Source organism: Sphaerodactylus townsendi, linkage group LG04 (genome assembly GCF_021028975.2).
Source record: "Sphaerodactylus townsendi isolate TG3544 linkage group LG04, MPM_Stown_v2.3, whole genome shotgun sequence".
Lineage (NCBI taxonomy): Eukaryota > Metazoa > Chordata > Lepidosauria > Squamata > Sphaerodactylidae > Sphaerodactylus > Sphaerodactylus townsendi.
In genome coordinates, this window is record NC_059428.1 from 38,924,865 (window position 1) to 38,948,173 (window position 23,309).

At 39.1% G+C, this 23,309-nt stretch overlaps 1 protein-coding gene across 1 annotated transcript in view; it reads left to right on the forward strand.

The window, feature by feature from the left end:
* Positions 1–23,309, forward strand: part of ZBTB20 (zinc finger and BTB domain containing 20) — a 532,799-nt gene that overhangs the window by 241,959 nt on the left and 267,531 nt on the right. The window contains exon 5 of the mRNA XM_048493332.1: positions 13,773–13,849. The gene's annotated coding sequence lies outside the window, so the exon portion shown is untranslated. The remainder of the gene's footprint in view (positions 1–13,772; positions 13,850–23,309) is intronic.

Here is a 23,309-nt window from a genome sequence, read left to right on the forward strand (position 1 = left end):
CTGCCTTTTGCCTGCCTGGGCAGGAACGCTATGGCTTTCTTAATTCTCCTGTGTGATTTATCATTCCCAATTCATTGTTTTGCATAACTGTTCAAAATGAAGAAATGTCATTATTTTGCAGTGAAAAAGTTGTCATTTGCATAATGCCTGCCATTAATTATTGTGAGACTAATGCAGCTGTTGATATTTTTAGGGCACAGTGGTACAGCCTGCACCTTGTATAATGTCATTCTGAAAACATTGGTAGTTAATAGGTGCCACAACATTGCTCAAATGCAAGAAAGGAGAAGAAAAAAAAGAAGAGGACATAATAGAATAGGCTGTGATCTTTATTTAGCACCCCTCCCTTCCCCCCGAAATACTGGCTGAGAGACAGTTTTGAAAGGAAATCAAGAGAACAGGAAAGTGCAAAACAGGAAAGAAAAATAAAGATGTAGACGCAGGAATATCTGTATTTTTTTGGTGTATAGGAAAGCATTGGATGTTGTAAGTTTAAAAACCCCATCTGATTAGGTGCTTAAAATAGGAATAGAGACCCACATTCAACTACAGGGTCTTTTGAGTGGTTTTTCTTAACCCCATAGCAACACTGTAGGGAACAATGGGCAACCATTAAGTGGCTGTATTATGCTGTCAGACTAGGGGAGCTTTGTAATAGTTTTTATTTTCTTTCTTTCTTTCTTTCTTTCTTTCTTTCTTTCTTTCTTTCTTTCTTTCTTTCTTTCTTTCTTTCTTTTTCTGAGAATTTGCCCTGCTGCGTCCCTGCCACAAAACTGCCTATAGGGCGGACTAGTACATTTTGTCCAGGTGTAGAGGCAGATGTTTTCTCCAGGAATGTGAAATTTAATTGACTGATTTAAAGTGTGACCCTGATTAACAGGGTAGCCAATCTTAAAAATATATAAATTTTTAATTCAGGTTCTTACAAAAAAGTGCAGGTGGCAAGGGCTACCTTAGAGTTCCCACACAGAGGAACTGCATCTTCTAAGATGGTGCCGACTGTTAAACATGCATGCATCATATAAAAATGGGAAGGGTTTTCACAACAATTGCTTTTCTGCCTGGGCAAATATATGCAGATTTGATCAATTAAATAATTGATTAAAACTGTTCTAATTTTATTTAATCAGGTGACAGCCCTATTTCGTCCCTTAACTTTTTGACACAAAATGTCAGACATATCACTTGCAGCAAAAACAACAAATAGTCTTATATAGCATAAGTGCTTTTATGCCAGTGCCCACTTGGCCAGCTGCACTTCATGATTTTGGAAAAGTGAGCTTTGGTCCACAAAAGCTGAGACCACAATAAATTTTGTTACGCTTCTAATGTACTGTGTTATTTTTGATGCATGTTGCTTATTTTAGATAGGCAGGTGATTGTTTCTTTTCTCTACTATGAGCATTAAAACAATAACATAGGAAATTAAACCACAACCCCAAAATAATCATTGAAAAGTTTGCTTGAATTCTGTAAAGGGCAGGAAGTACAGCTCCAGAGCTGCCAGTCTGTCCTTGGATAACCCAGCAGTCAGCTGAAAACTTGAAAATTTTCTACAGTATATGAACTATCTCAACTATCTGGATGGCTAATTTCAGAAGAAAGTAAGAGGATATAGTTCAAGTTTTAATGTTCTGATCTGCTAAGTTGTATTGCTCTAAACATTGTTGGAAATGAAATTCACAGAAAACTTTACAAAATTAGATTAGATTTGTTCAGAAGCAATAAAAACGCTGGGCAGTTGTGGATGCATACCAGAAATAAAAGTAGAACCCATTATTTGTGCTTAACATAGTTGTCAAGATGGTGTTAACATACCACTTTATGTTATCTCCTATATGGTGAGGAAGAAGTATGCAAAGAATTCAGCAATTAAGACTTGTGAGATTCTGACTTTCAGTGAAGATTGACTTTGTGGGGGTATTTATTTAATGCGCAACATGATGATGAACCCTACCATTTTCTTGTTGTTAGATTGGACCATGAATCCTGTTTTACCAAGCGCAACATATGCTCTGGGAAAAATAAATAGCAGCAATCATTGAAATTCTAATCCAGTGTGTCTCCTGCAGCTATCAGCAATGGAAGGATTTTCTCTAAGTCACAAGCTTTCTGCAGACATTCAGTATGTGTCCACTAAGCATGTGTTAGTGGACATCATAATGTCAGAATACCTTGTGCTGATCAATCCTAAACAGAATGTTACATGCTTGCAGTGATCTTCGCAGGTTCCACATGCACAGAGTTCTCAGTATGGTTGAAAAGTAGGGCTTCTAGTCATACATACAGAACGAAAGCACTTACTGTTGTATTATGTGCTTGTTTGCAAGTTGACGAACACATTAAAAGCAGCAGTGGCGTAGTGGTTAAGAGCAGGTGCACTCTAATCTGGAGAACCAGGTTTGATTCCCCGCTCTGCCACTTGAGCTGTGGAGGCTTATTTGGGGAACTGAATTAGCCTGTGCACTCCAACACACGCCAGGTAGGTGATCTTGGGCTAGTCACAGCTCTATAGAGCTCACTCATTCCCACCCATCTCACAGGGTGTTTGTTGGGGTGGGGGGAAGGGAAAGGAGATTGCAAGCCCCTTAGAGTTTCCTACAGGAGAGGGGGGGTATAAATCCACTCCTCCACCACCACCTTCTCCTCCTCTTCCTCTTCTTCTTCTTCTTCTTCTTCTTCTTCTTCTTCTTCTTCTTCTTCTTCTTCTTCTTCTTCTTCTTCTTCTTCTTCTTCTAAAACATACAAATTGAAATATCTTAAAAGCCATTGAAACCAGCACACAAGTACATCATTAAAACAAGTCCAACCAGAGATAAAATAAGTACAGAAGATAAAAATAAATGCTAGGGTGGGAGGGAGGATTGTTGGAGAATATCAAGTGAAATGAAAAGTCTTCACCCACTGACAAATGACAACAACAAAAGAGGAGAGGCAAATTTCCCTGGGAAAAGAGTGCTAGAGTTTGGTGGTACTACTGAGGCGCTTTCCCAGGTTACTACCTGCGTAGTCTCAAAAGATGAAATTACCCACACTCTTAAATTTACTACAGTAGTTATTAAGGTTCTTAAGGAAAAAGACAGTCCATCAGGTATGATGGTCCTATACTGTATAGGGCTTTAAAGGTCATCACCAGAACTTTGAATTTTGACAGAAACAAATTGGAAGCCACTGTAGATGAGGCGAGATGGGAGTAATGTACTCACTACAATTTACTCCTGTCAATATCCTGGCTGCAGCATTCTGAACCAACTGAAGTTTCCAAACACTTCTCATGTAGAATGAATTGAAGTAATCTAATCTGAATGTAACCACAACACTTTCTACAGTGACCCAGGAAAGGCCAAATCTGGTTAATCAGTCAAAGCTGATAAAATACACTATATCTTACATATTGCTAAACTCTCACAGGAGAAAGGCTTTATTTATCAGTAGCATGAAAAGGTGCAGCGCTAGCCAAATCTAGGCAGTCCAATAGTTAATCTGAAAGTCTGTGGAGGGTATACATTCTGAATGTTCATTGTGTCAGTGTTCCTTCAGCAATGGACCTGAAGTCTATGTTTAAGATGACATTCATGATTTGTTGTCTGATAGAAGCTGAAACTTGTCCTAGCCTGAAATGCCCAAAGATATTCAAAGATCTGTAGATGGATTTGCCTCAACTGCTATGGTTGGAAACAAAGAGATAAATCAATGTAGATGGTCCTGTATTGACATGCAAATAATAAATACACTCTGGGAAACCTTGTATAATTTTTCTTGACCTGCTCATGTAATGAGAACAAGAAGGCAGCATCTATGGAAATGTGGTTCAGATCCTCTTCTGGAATCTGTTAGCATATCCCACCCCATCTCTCTTTCTGGATTCATGTTGGTGAATTAGATTTATGAAAAACCTAAACATGCTTCATGGTTCACTGTACCAAAAGGTTTTCTGTCTTAGTAAGTTTTCTGGATCTAGAGCAAGCAACTTGGTCTGTTTTGTGAAAACTCACAAAGTAATGACTATGTTAATACAGTAAAAACTGGGACTTCACTTAACACCAAAGTCAGGCTTTGAGTCTGATCTTATGTACCTTTATGCACATAATTGCATTCCACAGATTTAATGTGGAACTTTGCAACAGTTGAGATCAGAACTTGTTACATAGGCCCTTTCCACACAGCGGAAAGGGCACCCCTGCACCGGCAGGAATTCTGCTGGTGGAGGGGTGGGGGCCGTTCGCACGGAAGCATGCGAGCGCCCCCTGCAGAGGCCGGTGAGAGTCTGTGGAGAGAGTCTTTTGGAAAACAGCGCATTCCAGGCGGCGCGGTGCGAATGGCACCGCCAGGAACACGCTGTTTTCCCCGTCCCTCTCCCACTCACCTCGTCGCCTTCGTCGCCCTGCTGGCCTCCTAAGACCCGCCCACGCTGCCCTCCGACCTCCAGGGGTCGGAGGACAGCGAGGGAGGGTCTTAGGAGCCAGCAGGGCGACGAGGTGAGTGGGAGGTTTTTGGAGGCGGCCTGACGCCGCCCTGGGGGTGGAGGAGGGGAGCCAGGTCGGCGCTGCTGTGGAATGCAGTAGCGCCGCCTGTGCGAACGGCTCCCTGGGGACGGCGTTTTTGCTGTCCCCAGGGCGCCGTAAATGGCCTGTGCGGAAAGGGCCAAATATTGGATACGCTTTGTGACAGACTTTGTCTCTTTGCTTAGTCCACAAAAGAGGAAATAGCATCCACAAACTTGAGCATACTATCAGTTTCAGAATTTTTGGGTCTGCCCAAGGTGTCATTTAAAGTAGAAAACAAAGTCCCTTTTGGTGGACAAGCCACTGCTAAAACAGAAAGCAGGTTTCATGGATAAATGGAAAAGTAGTTTTGAATACTTACAAGTGACTGACTTTTAACCCCTTATTCAGATGTGCAAATGCTGAACAGCTTCATGCATGTGTGTGTGTATGTGGTACTTTTAAAAGTGTATGTACGTTTTCTTCTCACATATGGACTTGTAATTCCAAACTACCTGTAATTTAGCACAAAGAGAGATCTGATGAAATGCTACTCTTGAGACATTTCTTTACACCTAGGGTTTTCCAGTTGCAAAGGTGTATCTTGATTTGCAGGAGCAAGTTTATTCCTATTCCAGCTATAGCTTTGGGTATGTACATGACTATAATGACCTTAATTACCCAAGCAATGGTATACTTAATCAATTTTCTAATAATCAGTGATGTTTGGAATTACTGTGATGTCCCATTTTTCTTGAGACCTGTCTTTCAAATGATAGGCTTTGCTGCTTGCCCTGTGTTCGATAGAGACCTTGTTATGGGGACTGAATGAGGCCTATTTTGACACTGTGTATGAAACAAATGTATGAACTATCGCTATTCTTATCTAATCTCAGATTCCTGTCCTTGACAAAAAAAATTACTGTACTAACATGGGCAGTATGTGTGCATATTGGTCTGAGTGCTACTATTTTTATTTATTTATTTATTTTATGAGGCTTTTATACCGCCCCATCCCCGAAGGGCTATCAAACCCATATAGAATCTTAAGTCAATATATGTAGCTTCAGAAGCAGCAACAAATCCCCACATTCAGAAAAGATTCAAATGATTATTATTGGGTCTGCAATAGATATTTTTTGCTGATCATTACTTGGTTATTTTCCAACACCTACTTCCTGTCCCTACATACCAATATCAGAGTTGGGTGGGTAGCCATGTCGGTCTGAAGCAGCAGATAAAGGTTTGAGTCCAATGGTGCCTTTTAAGACCAACGAAGTTTTATTTTTGGTTTAAGCTTCTGTGCGCATGCACACAAATTTTCATGTCTAGATGTGAGTAATCGCAACATTTGTGTGTCCATCTTCCCTGTGCACATTTACCATTCTTGAATTAGCACTTCGTGGAAAGTGTCCATTGCTATCTAGTTGGACTTCCCTTTGTTGTTTGCATTTGACAGTAGTTTTCTCTCTTGGTTATCAAAGTGCAGATTCCTCAGTCTGACTACTTTCCTGTCTTACCCCAGCAACAATTTTAAAAGAAAGAAATGTGAGCACCAAGATATTTTTACAGAAAGCCAGATGGATGATCATTTATAGTTTTATAACGGAAAACTCTGGGTAACTCCATGTAGAATGGCCACTTTCACAAAGCCTAACTCATTGTTCTTTTGATGGTGTAACTATAACTGAAATCCCTAGAAGTTTTACGGAACAAGAATTATCTATGTTGCAATAGAAAACTTTACATTAGAATTATACCTAAAGTTGTTATACAGTATTCATAAGACTTTATGCTGCTTCTGAAATTTTGCGTAATACCCCACTGAAGAAGTTTCTGCTTCTGCGGGAAGATGTGCCTGAATCCCAGGATGTGAAAATCTTAAAGCACCACTGGATTCGAGTAGAAAAGTCTCAAGTTTTAGAACTTCTCTCAGAGCATTTTCCAATTGTCTTACAAAGAAAAAGTCTGCATTTATCTATATGATGGTTGTATTCACTGGAGTTTTCAGTAGTGGAGGAAAGCTTGCTATCTACCTACAGTTTAGTGTAGCTCCTCTTTTCTGCATTTCCAGAATTTTAGTCAGATTCTCAGATGATCTAGTCTTGTCAGAGGACAGAATGTATTTGATTAAAAAAATCAGGTTGGTAGGAAAGTAGAATATGCTTCTTTCATGACTTCATGTGGGGTTAAATTTGTGCATAACGTAGCCATATCAAATTGCAGCTGCTCAGTTACAGAATCTTCATTTCTGATGGTTAATATTTCTGCTTTTGGAATCTCAGTGCTCTTTATTCTTGGTATCATTCCATACTATATACAATTGTTCCAATTTAGAATTCATAACTTAATTGAATGAGATCTGTACCCATGGCTATTTGAACTTCTCATGCTACTACTGAGATGGAAAATTTGACTGTCACTTCCTGGATTATCATCATCTCCAATTCAGTCATATTTACATTAAAACTAAATATAGTTCTGAAGACCTCTATGGTATTTTTGTCCGCCAAATGGTACTTTACTAAGAAAAGCAAAGTTTGTGTACAAAAAGAACTAGCTTTTTAAAAATTGAATTGCGTCATCTCTGAAGCCCTGGAAAAAAATATTTGAGCCTCTGTCCTATGTGCACAGCACACAAACAGAAGATGTGAACTTTTACTGTTTTCAGAGCTCTAATTAAAAAAACAGCAGAACTCTTTGGGTGGTTTTCGGCTTGCAACAGTGGACCATGTATTCGCCTGCATGTCTTGCTGGAAGCCATTCAAATAAAAGGATGGTAATAGGACTGAGAGTCATTTGCTTTACTTAAAACTTTTCCCTTACAGTCTTCATCCTCATCTTAGCCTTTTTCTTGTACTATATGTGATACTACAAAGTGCAAAATAGGGAGGTTTTTTTGTATTTTGACAAGTGAGGAAAACCCATTTCTCAAATGTTGTGATATAGTAGATTCCTCTAATTCCAGTTAGTCATAAGAACATAAACTGATTCCCCCCTCCCCACCCCCCACCCCAAAGCTCTCACCAGCATAGTGTTAGTTTCAGAAATCTTGACCAATATAAGAATGTTGATGATTTCAGTGTTATCACAGGAGTGGGGGAATTTTCCTGCTCAAAATGGTGAGGAAACATCTGAAGTAGTCAAAGAACAATCAGATCCTGAAAAGATTTGTAGAATTGAGTGCAAAAACCCGGGAGATGTGCCATTTGGGCATTCCTTTATAGCATTTTGAACTTCATCTGTCGATATTTCTGTTTCAAATAGAAACTTTTTGTTCCGTAATCTGTGGAGTTTTAGTTCCCCCGCAAAAAAAAAAAGGTTAAAACTACAGACTTCTGTTATAAAAGATTCTTGAGGTGCAAAACTTTTTTTTATTGTTGAGGCTGACAAATGTTTCTTTCTTATAATTCATTTCTTGTGTTATAGTTGAGGGTTTAATGGTTGGGGCATTAGTGGGATAGCATATTTTTGAAAGCATACAGTTGGCTTTCTTTCCAAATTAAAAAAAATCATTGGGCACATGAGAGAGCTGCTAGTGCCTAGAGATGTGATAATGTTGCCAAATTGCACATGAATATCTTCAGCTTAAGGTTTTGTTTCTTAGGAAGTACCAATGATCAGTTGTTGTTGAAGAGATTTTAGCATCTTTTCCAGGAGGATCTGCCTGAGAGAGGGCGGCTTGGGGTTTTCATCATCTAGGTAATGGCCTTCCTCTGATATATGCTTTAAATGACCTTGGGGAATAGTATCCTCTTGTCATTTATTTCAAACCTCTGCTGTATATATTCACTGATAAATTAGGAAATAGCTTCTTTTTTTAGCAGTTCAGAGAAGAATCTCCAGATGGATCCCTAACACTGACGTCCTGTGCTCTGTACATAGATAATGTTGGATAGGGCTAAATTGTGGCGTGTAAGGTGACAACAGGTATCATTTTACCTTAGTAGTTAGAAATCTTGATTTCTCCCTGCAGATGAGTTCAATGCTTCTCCTCATCCAGAATTACAAAAAGTATACTTATGTTTACTGAAGCATGCATTTGTTTGCTCTTGACAGAAAAACAGAATTTTTAGATGTGACTTACTGATTAGTGTTTGTTAATGCTTGTTTCATTATATCTTAGTATTGAGCATGTTTATTCAGAGGTAAGTTCTGTTGAGTTCTGTGGGTCTTGTTCTGAAGTATGCAGGCAGAAGATTGCAGCTTGAAATCACTAAGAAATTATTTTTGGGGGGAACAACGATCAGTGAATGACAGGTTCAAAACACCAAGATTCTAGGGGACCTATATTTTCTGGATATCCAAAATAGAGACTGCCACTAAAGTTTGAAAAAGCAAAGAATATTTGTGATTAAAGTAATAACATGCACGTGCTGGAAATTTCCTTAGATTCGTCCTCCCTAGCAAATATTTATTTAGTATTATTTGTATATGGGTTTATATTTGCTTCTTGAGTGCAATATTCACCATCTTTTCTAAAACAGACAAAATTAATGTGTGTTTCTTGTCTTTACATAATGTTTTATGCACAGAGTTTTAAAAGAAGGCAGATAGCTTTAAGTGCATATATTCAGAAAAATACATTTTGGTTGTGGTTTCTTGCATATAATGTTTTGCCATTGCCCATTAATACATTATTGAAAATCATAAATACTGTATCATTTTTGGATGACAATCATATAGTTAATATAGTAATGAAAACAGCATTTCATATTCTCAGTTTAAAGTATGAGTTTTCCAAACAACATGCCCTTCGCTTGCTGTGTAGACTTTATGTAAACCAAAGAAGTGTCATTTAAACATATTTAAATGTGTTTTTAAGTTGTGTCTTCCTTGTAACCCTCTTAGTGGACCCAATCCAAATAAACTTATATGTGGGCTATTGTGATTGAAAGCATTGGCAATTAAGTGAGTTGTGACTTCAAGTTTGCTGGTTTCAAAACAACTAATCAACCTAAAAAATGGAATGGCACAACATTTTTGATAGCAGATGGAATGACTACCAGCCCATCTTATGCATTTTTATTGGGAAGTAAAATTCTCTGACTTAAATGGAACTTATTCCCAAATAAATATGAATAAGATTGCAGTATATATACTTAAGGTAAAATATTACAGGCCTTAAAACTATTTAATGCATTAGGGTTTTAAATAGGTTCTGTCATAAATCAAAAGAAATGATTTTTTTCATGGAGTATATTTTTAATGGTCAGTAACCTCAGCAGTCAGTAGTTCCAAAAGGAAATCTGAAAGAAAAAATGTTTCAAACCAAGTACGTAAAATATGCAATGTGCAAGTTATTACCTGCAATTTATAACAATTATTGTGCACTAATGTAAATACTCTATAATTGAAAAAGACTGTACAAATATATTTTATGCTTCTCTTGACAAACCTTGATATATATATATATTACGTTTATTTTATTGAATTCAGAACCCCAGTCTGACCAACCTAACATCAGGTTCAGAGCGGCTAGCAAAACCTGAACAATGCATCATAACAAAAGAATCAACAAGGTTAAATGAACAACAATAGAACATTAGAAATCCTGCTCCACATGGCGTTTAGTTAATTCTTTAAAACAATTCAGAAGTGCCAGGACGGTATCCCAGCTACAATCAAACTAATACCCTCCTGTCCTGTCCCACTTTATTTTAGACGTATGTCAAATAGGGGAGGGTTGGAGGGGTGCATGAGAGTTGGAAAGCACGAGAGTGGAAAAACGTAATTACTCGTTTCCAATTCATTAGCACTTTTCATGATCTCAGTTCCAGATATTTCCGCATGACAGTAAGGGCTAAAAATCTGCTATTCTGTCTTTGATAAAAATTTTTTGATCCTGGATGGTTTAGTAAAAATATTAAAATAGTGCTTTGTTGAGAACAGGGAGCCTGCAGTATAGGGTCCAGTCATCATTTTACAGAGACAATCCTCATAACTCCTTTGCCCATATTTGTGGTTTGCATTTTCACCTTATGTTTTGCTTGTAATAACGAGGCCACTTGTACAGGTGGAGATGGCACTTCTGAATGCCATAATAAACCTTTGAAAAATGGCACCGCCACTTGCAGCGTGGTTGTGGGAAACATCCTTGAGTGTTGATGCTGCTGTTCTAATGCCACAGTGTGGAAGCAAGAGCACAGGCAGAGAGCCAGCATTTCCAGCATTGTGTGAATGAGACTCATTCATAGTAACCTTACAACATGGCTGTAAAAGAACTAACAGCTGTTGCCGGGCACCAGTGCATAATTGCAACAGAGTGTAAATTTAAGATAAGAACAATTAGCCTGTAGCTCAATAATGAACAACGCTGCCAAATCACACCTTCAGTGATGGCTCATTTACCATCTTATTTATTGCTCAGATAGCTTGGTATAGTTTGGGTGGGTGGGTGTTCATATATATGTGTGTTTGTATTTGTGTATATCTATAAGCATGCATCATACTATTATATAGTTCTATGCAGATTTCTTGTTTTTATTGTGCTCATTTTGGAAGTATGACATGATGTGTATACGTACAAATGGTTAAACTCAGTGGAATGCCTGTTTATGTGTGTGTGTCTGTGTGTGTGTGTGTGTGTGTGTGTGTTTGTAAGGGTGTATACATATATTGTATATGTGTATGAGAAACAGATGCACTGTAGGCAGATGATGCAGATAAATATAGATTCAAATAGAAGCATAAGTGTATAAATATAGACACTATATGGAGTGAAGGCAGGCAGATCAGGACAGTTTCATTATTACTTGAATTCTGTGTAATAAAAGAGTAGCTGACATTAAAATGACTGACTGAATGACACTGTCAGATTGCAGAAGACATAGTGTAAGGTAAGAAAATAACCTTTCTAGCAGTTTGAAGATCAATTAAGCAGGCAGGTTGGCGCCTCTCATTATTTGCTTAACACGTTTTTGCAGGATTTTATTTTGCAGCTGAAGGGTAAAACAAAGTATGAATTCTTATTCTTATTCTATCCTAACGTGACTAAATAAACCCATGACTTGTAACATGGAGTTTAGCTGTCTCAGCTATTTAATGTGATCTGATCTATTTCTTTTATGAACTGTATTGACTTTTCCCTTCTGCTTCAAACCGGACAGGTTTTACTGCTAAATTTTAGATGGCAAACAGTGAAGGAAATTTGAAAATAAGGCTGAAAATTCTTAATTGTTTAAAAAGGAAAAAATTGTTTATATATGTTTCAAAGACTTCATTCAAGTGATCAGTGGTTTGTCTCAATCTTCAAATCTCTTTTAGCCAGAAGAGCTTTTTTCTTTGATAGGCCTCAAATAAAAATGCACTTAGGGTACGTACCTACAACATGACATCAGACTCATTAATATACTTTCCAAACTAATCAGCCTTTGCTATATTGGTAGGTATCATTGCAGAATACCATTTAATTTTACTCTTTATGTTATTTGTTGGTTTGCTTCTTTTTTCCCCCCAGGCTGTGAATATAATGAAAAATTCAGTCTAAATACTGCCATTGTTTTTCCAAATATAAGCAACTTGTTTCTATTGTAAAGTCTCATACATTTAAAAATGGACAGCCCAATCCAGAACCCCAGGAGGCCAGGGACGACACTGCTGCTGTACTGTCCCACCACCTCCAGAGAACTTTCCAGTGGCGTGAGGAGGGAGAAAAAGCAAAAACAAAAAACCCACCACCAGAAAACACTCCTGTGTGCTAAATGACCCCAAAAGGGTGATGTAAGCCCAGGCCCAGGGCTGCAGCATAACTTTCTGCAAACCTGTGCAGGAAGCTGACTAACATTAACTCCATCCCCAGGAACACCCCAACCTGTCCCATCCTCATCAGCATCTGCTTGGATGCCAGCACATCTCTGCACCGGCCTCAACTACTGGGTGTCATGCTTATGGAACTAAGGGGCAGCTGACCACTGGTGTCTTTGCCCTCTCTGCCAACTGGGGTGCAGCTTGTGCTGGTGAAGAGGCAAACTGTGCCAATTCCACAACTCAGTGCCCCATAGATTGGACTGTAAGTGTAAACTGAAAACAAATTCCATTTAACATATTCCATAACAAGTATGGACCTGAATGTGTAACACTTTGCTTCAGCAATGGTTCTTAGGATTGTTTAGACAGTTTCTACCAATATTTTTATACTAATTGGCACATGTGAGACATGAAAGTATAGCTAAAGTAGTGCATTAAATAAGTCGTTCCATTTGAAATACTAGAACCAGGGGGCATTCATTGAAAATGCTGGGGGGAAGAATTAGGACTAATAAAAGGAAACACTTCTTCACGCAATGTGTGATTGGTGTTTGGAATATGCTGCCACAGGAGGTGGTGATGGCCACTAACCTGGATAGCTTTAAAAAGGGCTTGGGCAGATTTATGGAGGAGAAGTCAATCTATGGCTACCAATCTTGATCCTCCTTGATCTCAGATTGCAAATGCCTTAGCAGACCAGGTGCTCAGGAGCAGTAGCAGCAGAAGGCCGTTGCTTTCACATCCTGCATGTGAGCTCCCAAAGGTACCTGGTGGGCCACTGCGAGTAGCAGAATGCTGGACTAGATGGACTCTGGTCTGATCCAGCAGGCTAGTTCTTATGTTCTTATGAAATCTTCTTTTTTGGTTATGAAATTTGCTTTGTATAAATTCTCAAATAATCATCCATTCTAGATTTTCACACATCCCCTGATGCATGCATTTAGTGGTTCCTCATTAATATCATTTCCCCATTAAATTAATGCAGAAGCCATACCTGGTTGGGAAACACTCTCATATCTAGTATAAATCACTAGATCAGTAAGGGTCTTGTTTGTCTGATTTTTTTTTACTGTATATGTAATTTTTTTCCTGATTTTACCATTGATATCATACCATAACATTCTTGGTATGATATCATTGTATATGTGTATAACTCAACCTGAAATTTATTACTGTTTCTTCCGAATTGTCTATTTTAATCCTCTTACAAACTTATTTTGGTCTTTATATTGTTCTGTTTCAGAATATTAATAACAATAATACAGAATAAATTTGATAACAGGAATAGTAAAATTAATATTTATAGCAGGAGCAAACAATATTTATAGCAGGAGCAAACAATATTTATAGCAGGAGCAAACAATATTTATAGCAGGAGTTTTTTCTGTCTCAGGGTTCCCCTCAAGCTTTCAGAGATCTTCCTTCAAATGTTGTTCTAATCATAAACATATTTTTATTGTAATAACGTAATCATGTTATGTGTATGTAATGCTGTAGAATATGGAGCCACACTCTAATCCAGTGTTTGTTTACTGGTAGCTTCCCTTGTGTATGACCTAGTCCAAAATGGCGGCACTTAGGAACTTCAAGTGATTAAAAGAAAGGATACAGCAAAGGTAAGATACAAAACACAGCTGCTCCATCTCTCTTTGCTGTCTCTTTTTAACAATGTATTTCTTCAAATATGGCTTCATCATGTTTTGCCTTTCCCTTCCATTCGCTTCCCTCACCTCACATTATTGTCTGGTATGGTTAGAGTCAGAGTGTCACGCAATGTGATGGTACCAAATCATGTATTGTATGTATTAAACAAGAAAGAAAGCATATACTTGTAATTAAAAGAGTTACTGTTTGTATGCATAAGTCTTTAGTAACCTGAGACCTAACAGAAACAATACTACATATTCATTTCTTTGTTTCCTTTACTGCCTCGTTAATTTTGTCACTACATTACAGGAAATTCCAGAATGCAGGCAACCGTAACTTTTTCCTTTACACATAAACATTATAAAACTGTCTTTGTTTAACAGATCAAAGGCGTTTTTTCCCCATGCAAATACAACATAATGTTTTTTTGGAGCAGTACATGAGGATATTCCCCCCTCCCATTATATACTTTATATACAAACTAAAAGAAAACAAATTATAATATGAAACAAGGCTACCATTGCAACGAGTTATTCAAACAAGCTGTTGCTAACTGGACAAACATCCAACCACTATCTGCAACCTGAAATGGTAGTGTGCAGCAAAATCTTGGCCACTTGTTTATCGTGGTTGTATAGACTCCTCATCTGTCTTTTTACTCCTGAAAGACCTCTGTGAAGAGTTCAGGGAAGGGGTGATGTGAAAATTTGCTTTGTTCCCCTTTTACTTTGCTTAACTTTATTTCATGAAGTTTCTAGTTCTGTTTCCTTTGATGTCAATAGAAAATATCTCTGTTGAGTCAGCAAAAGACAAAAATCCTGGGTACATTTAAAAACCCCACCTTAAATTTTAAATAATTGAAGAGTTTTCTGCTCTGGGGCCTCATAAGTTTTGTCAGTGGGTTAGACCAGGGGTAGGGAACCTGCGGCTCTCCAGATGTTCAGGAACTACAATTCCCATCAGCCTCTGTCAGCATGGCCAATTGGCCATGCTGGTAGGGGCTGATGGGAATTGTAGTTCCTGAACATCTGGAGAGCCGCAGGTTCCCTACCCCTGGGTTAGACAATGGACAGTGAATGAAACAAGACTCTTGCCAGATTTAAATTTGCTCCCTCCCTGACATAGTTAATTTACAACCCCATCCAAGCCTGGAGGTGGTGTGCTGCAGCGCCAATGTGGTACCCACCTCCAAAAGGGCTTTTCAGTGGCGCAGGGAACAGGGAAGAGCCCTGAAACCTGTACTGGCAAAAAGCACCATTGGGGTGAAGTCATACAGTACAGAAAGTGTGGTGTAAGTCCGAGGGCTAGTGTGCTGCGCTAGCAGCCCTCAATCCTGGGAGGGAGCCAACTAAAGTCAGCTTCACCCCCAGGAATGCCCTGGCTCACCCTATCCCAAACTGGCATTTGAATGGGATTCCAGTGCAGCCCTGCCACATTGTGGACTTCCAGGTCCAGCACATCTCCGCCTCTGCTAGGATAAGTGGGAAAACTTGCTGGCATGAAAACCACACCCACAAGCCTTCCTCCCCCCCACACACACACACACTTTGGATGGGACTACGAGTGTTACAAATTTTTAAAGGAAATGGTGTAATTGTGTATTAAATTCAAATTTCAAAAACATTTTAATGTCATAAGAAATATGTATTATATAATGTATTTTTCCCATCCCGTTATAGTCTGATTTAAATTACTGCTTTTATATGTTAAGATTTATCCAAACGCTGCTTGTTAGAATGAGACTTAAATACTTTTTTTCCAGATTTCAAATAACCGTCAGTATCATAATAGGCACTGGGCTAGTGACAGAGGATGTAAACTGGAAATTCATATATATCTTAATCTCTGAGAAAAAGAGTAAAATGGAGTGAAATTCAATTCCAATATGTAATCATTAGCAGTATATTTTATGCTTCACATAACAGAGTGGTTCCAAAGAAAGAAAGCTGTCTAGGTTTTTGAAAATTTCACATGGCTAGAACGTGTACCTGTCAGTAACTATGAAGTTTGCATCAGCCACTGCAAATATCTAAGAATGAGTTAATCTGAAGTAAAACTGTACATTACTGTACTTCATCACCGTTGTTGATTTGTAGCTACTACAATGGTTGTGTATCTTTCATGCACGTATGGGTTTAGTACTCTGTAAAAGGAAAAAATCCAGATTCACAGATCTCCATAAAACTTATGATGGGAGACAGATGGGAGGACAGAATCATCTTGTGGAAGTGGTGCAGGGCTGCATCAGCAGTTTTCCCCTCCCCGGGGCACTTAGCCTGGCAGAAGGGCAAACACGCCGGCAGGGATGTCTGGACACATTGCTGAGCGCCACATCACCATTCTCTTCTGCCACCAACCCCATCAGCATAGTGAGAGCATGTCGGCGGCATACTTGGGGGTAGAGTCGATGTTAGTCGTCTTTTGCCCCAGATTTACAGACATGGCTTAGGGCTTGGACTTTCACTACCCTTTGAGTGACGTACGCCAATTGAGCCCTATGACTGGCTTTCCAGCAGCGGGGAGATTTTTCTGTATTTTCTGTCTCCTGGGCCAACAGAATGCACTCTGGAGAAGGCATTATGATAGTAACACCGTCCCCAACGACTTTAGGTGTGTATTGCGCTGTTAAGTGGAATCAGTTGTATGAATCACAGAAACTAACTTCATTTTAGGCGTCCAAAATTGTTGTTAGAGCCAGTGGTATTTCCATCTGAAGAGAAAAAGATGGAGAGAGGGATGATGGTGAGGTGCGAGATCCTGTTTTTCTCGGCACATTCTGGTCAGCATCCTGTCCAGCTGCTTTCTTTCCAGGGAGTGCTTAACTGAAAAGTGCCATGGTCCAAACCTACCTAGATGAAATAGCTTCTGACTTGCTATTCCTGCTTCCAACAAGAGGCTGCTAGTTGTGATTAGTTGATGGCAGGGAGAAAGTACTGTGCATTTATACCTACAGTTGTCTGCATGTCTTCCAGAGCTAAATCTGACAACTGTTGCTTCTGGAGAAAGGATACATGAGAAGTGGGGGAAATAGAAACTAAGAAAGGAGGGAAGAAAGCAACATGGCGGGTCCTACCATCGCAGCAAATATTGGGGGGGGGAAGGACATTTGCTCCTTAACAACCTAGATTCAAACAAAGTCTTTCTCTCTCTGGTCTTATTTCATACAGACTAAATAGTTCTTAAATAATTATGCTAAATAGAAGTTTTGTAACAGTCTGTAACACTAGTAATATAAATAACTGCCTATTTCTGTTGATTGTCAATATTTAAAAGCAAGCTAGCTGGTTTAAGTAAGACAGGAACTTTTTCAATTATAGTTATGGGTCTTTAATGCCTGACATTAGATTGGATTGGTGAGGCAGGTCAAAGAATTTAAGAATCATATCATTAGTTAATTATTATATAAAAAGAGATCTTGGAACAAGATCTTTCAAAAGAAGGCCAGCCACTAGTATCTGTATTATGCATTTACATCCTTTTCTGCAGAGTGTGGAAAATATTAAAAAATTATTAAACGTTAAGATGTAAAGATCATAGGCTATTGGGGGAAAGTTTTGTGTTGTTTTCCACGATTAAAAACAAAATATACATAATGTATGTGGATTTTTTTAAACAAAATCCATTGTGCAACTGTTGGCTGTCACTTGGCTTTTGTAACTTTGTTTAGCTATAGTTCCAGCATTTTTCCTCCTGACAAGTGCATTCAAATCCAAAAACCATGAAAGAGAAGAGTGCCCACAATACCGCCTTTTAATTCTTAGTCTTTTTTAAAAAGCTTCAGGCCGGAAGACAATGGATCTATTTAAGATCTTTTTTTGGCTGTGGAATTCTCATTGAGTTCTTTTCCTGTCACTGTATTCCCAGGAACATCTGTGTCTTACATAAAGTACATCCTCTTTTCATCTCACTGTTTCTCTCTCCAAAACTGGATGTATGGATGGAAAAAAATACCCTCGTACCCCCTATTAAGTAACTTTCCGCACAACAAATGTAGAACATGGTAAAGTTTTTCCTTCTTTAATAAATTTTATTTTCTGTTAAACTGTTAACGCTTATGAATGTGGGGAAATATTATTTTAAGAAGGTTTATAAAAACAATGCAAAATATTTGACCGTGAATATTTATAATATTTTCATTGCAAAGAATTCGGAGCCAAAAAATGAGGAGAATACCCGGTAATATACAAAAAAAGATTCAAAACGTGTATTTTTTCAAACAATCCCCCCATTTTAAAAAGGGAAGCGTCATTAAGTTTAGCAAGCAGTTAATCCTTTGTTCTGAAACATCTTTAGTTTGCATTCTTTTTAAAATTATGTGTCTTCTGAATGCAAATATTCAGTCAAGTGGATTGTTTCATCATATTTCCGATGTCTTTGCTGTTATATATGGATAGCCATACCTCTGACATATACAAATGGAAGAAATTTTAGAATAAATTAAATGTGTTCATTTGAAGACAATTTTTGAGGTATAATACAGATCACAAGCACTTTTTTTTACTAAGAACTCCCCATAAATATTTACCAGCTCACCTATCATTTATCTGATTTACCTCTTATCTACTCTATTGGCAAAGGGTTAACAAGTTACTGAGACAGAAGAAATTGTTACCTGCCCCAGGCAGGTGACTACCTGAAAAATAGTGAGTATTTTTTGCCATATTCTGCATGAATGATATTCCTAGGAATGTCATTCTGAACACAATAAAATTAGAAATGAGAACTTCTTCCTTGTTTATCGAATATTTTGCAGCAGAGATAACTAATTATCTTGATAATTTGTCTTTTATCACTGGTAATTGCAAAGATAGAATATTTTTCTTGATGCCATTACGAATCTTTTTAATTTTTATTTATTTTTAAATGTTCTTAAATTGTGGTATGGTATTTTGGATTTTTATTTAGTAGTTGAGGTAAATTTATTACTTACATCATGATGTTTTTATTGCATTTTCCAATTTGTAAGCTATTTTGAAATACTGGGGTGCTGTGTGGTTTCCGGGCTGTATGGCTGTGTTCTAGCAGCATTCTGTGGCTGGCATCTGCATCTGTGGCTGGCATCTTCAGAGGACCTGATAGTTGGAAAGGAAAGCAAGTGGAGTATATATTCCTTTCCAACTATCAGATCCTCTGAAGATGCCAGCCACAGATGCAGGTGAAACGTCAGGATAGAATGCTGCTAGAACACTGCCATACAGCCCGGAAACCACACAGCACCCCAGTGATTCCGGCCGTGAAAGCCTTCGACAATATGTATTTTGATATATTTTTAAAGTGGAAAAATCAGTTTTGTTTATTCTAGGATTTGCTATTAGTTTGTGACTTTCTTCAGGAGTTCTGATAAGTAACAGAGACTTGCCAATTTATTCCCTTAGGATAAGACGTGTTTTCGGCTTTTTTTGTACTGTACTATCTATATTTTGTGTTCAACCGCTTACCATAATCTATACTAGAACTTCAGTTACCGCACAGATAGAACTCAGAAGTCATTTATCATGAGATATTAGTTCAGATGAAGGTGCACATTTAAATTTATTTTTTAAATAGACCAAACTTTATAAATAAATAAATCAAACTTTGTTTTAAAGCTCACAAAATCCCATTTAGTTTCTGCTGCATGTAGGGTTACATTCAGAATGGTTAATAATTTTTGACAGGTTAAATCTAGCCAAATTCTGATGGCTAAATGAAGACCAGCTTGAGACGTATATTATTACAGTTCTAAACTGAGTGGCACTGATAGAGAATCAGAACAAGGAGAAAAGTATATGTCGCCTTGGAATCCATTACTGTCCAGTCATTCTAACAAGAGAGCCCCAAATGCTGTCAGTTCATTCAAAGATATTATACAGGTTCTAGAACTTGTTTCTTCACAGCATTCCAGGTCGGCATGGACTGTTTGAGAACAGAGAATGGAAGAAGGCTAGTGTGTATGCTTCATAGAGCTGTGGTATTATATCTTTTATTAGGCTGATTCTAGTTTGTATGTTACAAATATTTGAATCTTATAGACAGCCTTTGATGATATAACTATTTTAAGCAAAAACTTGGTTTATCCAGCATTTGGTTTACAATTTAAGTCCTAAGTGTGCTAAAGTGGTTCAGTCTTACCATAGTTCTAGTTACATATATTTCTGTTAAGTCACAGCTGACTTGAGAACCAGTGTGGTATAGTGATTAACAGCGGTGGACTCCAATCTGATGAACCAGGTTTGATTCCTCATTCTTCCACATGAAGTCTGCTGGGTGACCTTGCGCTTGTAGTTTTCTTAGAACTCTCTCAGCCCCACCTACCTCACAAGGTGTCTGTTATGAGGAGGGGAAGGGAAGATGATTGATTGTAAGCCACTTTGAGACTCCTTAAAAGAAGAGAAAAGTAGGTTTTAAGAACCAACTTTTCTTCTTATGGAGACCCCATGGGGTTTTCAAAACAAGAAATGTTTAGAGGTGATTTGCCTCTGCATTGCAATTTCGGTAATTCTTTGGTGGTCTCCCTTTCAAATACAAGCCAGGGCCAATTCTGGTTAGCTTCCGAGATCTGACAAGATCAGGCCAGCCTGTGGTATTACATATATAGTGCTCTGAACATAAAAAACTACTTAAAGTTTGTGCTGCTGTAGCATGTGCCCGCTCTCACACAGACCCAGCTTTAGATACCATGTTGAGGTATTGCTATAATTTATGCTTTAATTCTTTAGATATGGTATTGCTGTCTATGACAGTTTCCATACAGTGAGTTATTCTGCTGCTGAAAAATCTCTTTTCTACATATCAGAATTAACATATAGATTTCAGACTGCATTTAATATACCACTAGCAATGCCAGTCCCATAGGCAAGATTGCTACTCTGAGATTGCTACTCATAAGTAACTCTCCTTCAATAAAAGTCCTGCTCTCGCTATATACCCTTTTTCTTTTTTCTTAATTAATTATTTCCTGTTCTAAACTGTTTGTCTATCCATCTCTCCGTCTGCAAGTAAATTATTGGATGTGCCACGCCTAACTTTGGATGTACCATTTGATAAAATACATTTGCAGATATTTATTCAGTTTGAAAAACAGTCAAACAATCTTTGCCTTCTTATTTTCAACCTTTTCAATACATTTTCCTATCGCACTTTATGTTTAACTCTGCAGGTCTGGACAGAAACTTATGACATTATAATTGCTTTTATATTTCCAGGCAAAGCGTATTCCCTGAAGGCTTCTATTGATTCTTTCTTCCCCTCCCCAGTGAGCATTCTTGTTGACGTGCCAGCAGTGCACTTGGCAGTTACTGGTAATGTGGGGCCATCCTGCGCTGGGTTCTGTTCCTCTAGAGCAGGGGTCTTCAAACTATGGCCCTCCAGATGTTCATGGACTACAATTCCCATCAGCCCCTGCCAGCATGGGCAAGTGGCAGAGCTGATGGGAATTGTAGTTCATGAACATCTGGGGGGCCATAGTTTGAAGACCCCTGCTCTAGAGGCTTCCAGCCCCTACATGGGTAGGGGAGAGTAATATACCCTTACCTCACAACATTTATTTGGAATCTGTAAAGCCTAACAAAATATTGAAGGACCCTTCCAAACAACCCTTTCTTTTTCATTTTTTGTTTTTAATGTACGTTCTCCTTCCTAATCCTCATTTCATGTATATTCTTTTGTGCATTCAGGGATGTTGTTGTAAAGTTCAAGTGCCAGTGGAGGGAATAGGTCTATTTATCCTTTAATTCATCTTTCTTGAATTTGTGTAAAATATGGCTTGTGAATAATCACATATCATGCTATCTTAGCGTAAGATTAAGAAGGGTAGTTCCTTTGCCAATTGGGTTTTTCTGTGGCCTTTAAATGGATGCTGTGTTAAGACCATCCATAAATAGTTCTTCCTCTTTAAATCACTAAAAATAAACAGAGGTGGGGAGCCTCATCCGATCGCAGTGCCACTACCAAGCCATCCACCGCTTCCCCAAAGGGGCTTCCTAGTAGTGTTAGCAAGGCTTCACCTCCACCAAGAAGTCCCCATTGGCCTTAATGGACTTATGCTGCCCAAAAAGATTGCATAAATCTGATTCCTTGGTCGCCAGCGCAGTGCGCCAAATGGCTAGAACAAAGTCAGCTAACATCAGCTCCTCCCCCCAGCCACACAACTAGCTGCCCCCCACTACCCCGGCAGAGGCACTGAGATGCTGGCACTGCATCTGGTGCTGCATCCCAATGCCGGGGAGGGCAGTGGCCACTGCACAGCAGCAGTTTTGCCCCTTTGTTTGGGTAAGTGCCCCAGAGAAGGCAAATCCATCAGTGTAGCTGCCTCACTGCTCCCATGAGCAAATTCGCCCCCTTTGGATGGGGCTAATAATGTAGTGAGGCATGCCAGTATGGTTGCCATGTATTCCCGTAGAGCAGTGGTTCCCAAACCTTTTGGGGATGCTGCGCCCTTGGCTCCCGGGGCACATCCTTTGTGCCTCCCCACACACATATGAACACACACCTCCTTCTTGGTCTACTGCAAATTCAAAATGACTTTGAACACTGTAAATACACACATACATTTCACAAATCAAACATGACCTAGTTAAAGGAAACCAATTTGCTGATCTGTTTTAGCAGTATGAAAGGGTATGTTTGCATCTCATCTGTTATGTCTTATATAATTTGCATATTCAGCAAAGGCTCATTGGCATGCTGTAAAAAAATTTTTAATTCATTTTTAATTTTAGTTTTATACCTTGCCCATCCCAAAAGGGTTCAGGGCAACAACAACATGTTAAACCTACATTACAGGTTAAAATTATAATTTTAAAAATACTCACCATAACTTCAAAGATAACCCAAAGGCAGGACCTGTCTGCGAAAACCTCACCTTTACTAACATATAGAGCTCTGTGTAGCATGGACTTCTGGAGCACTTGCACTTGTGCTCAGCCTGGCAGGGGTGTGTGGCCTCATGGGGGGAGGGCTGCTGCAGACAGGCCTGGGCACCATTTTGCCCTGGACTCTGGTTCCCCTTCCTCTGCCATGCTTTCCTCTGCCATGGTGGGAAGTGAGGGGGCTGTCAAAGCCTTGTAGAAACCTCGTTCTAGCTGCCATGGCAGGGGGAGTGAGGAGCAGGGTGCAGAGATCCATTGCCCACCTCCATCGGAGACCCTGTGGAGCCTTGGATGGAAGTGGGCAGGGGAAGCTGGCTGCTGCATTTCCCATCTTAGACTTATATTCGAGTCAATAAGTTTTCCCAGTGGCCGTTTCCACATGGGCCAAAAACGGCGGCTTGAGGGCGGTAAAAACGCCGCCCCCAGGCCGCCATTCGCACAGGCGGCGCTGCTGAAACGCAGCAGCGCCGACCTGGCTGCCCTTCCCCTCCCTCAGGGCGGCGTCAGGCCGCCCTAAAAAACAACCCTTTAAAGGGTTGTTTTTGAGGGGACAGCGTCTTCCCGGCGGTGCGGTGCGAAC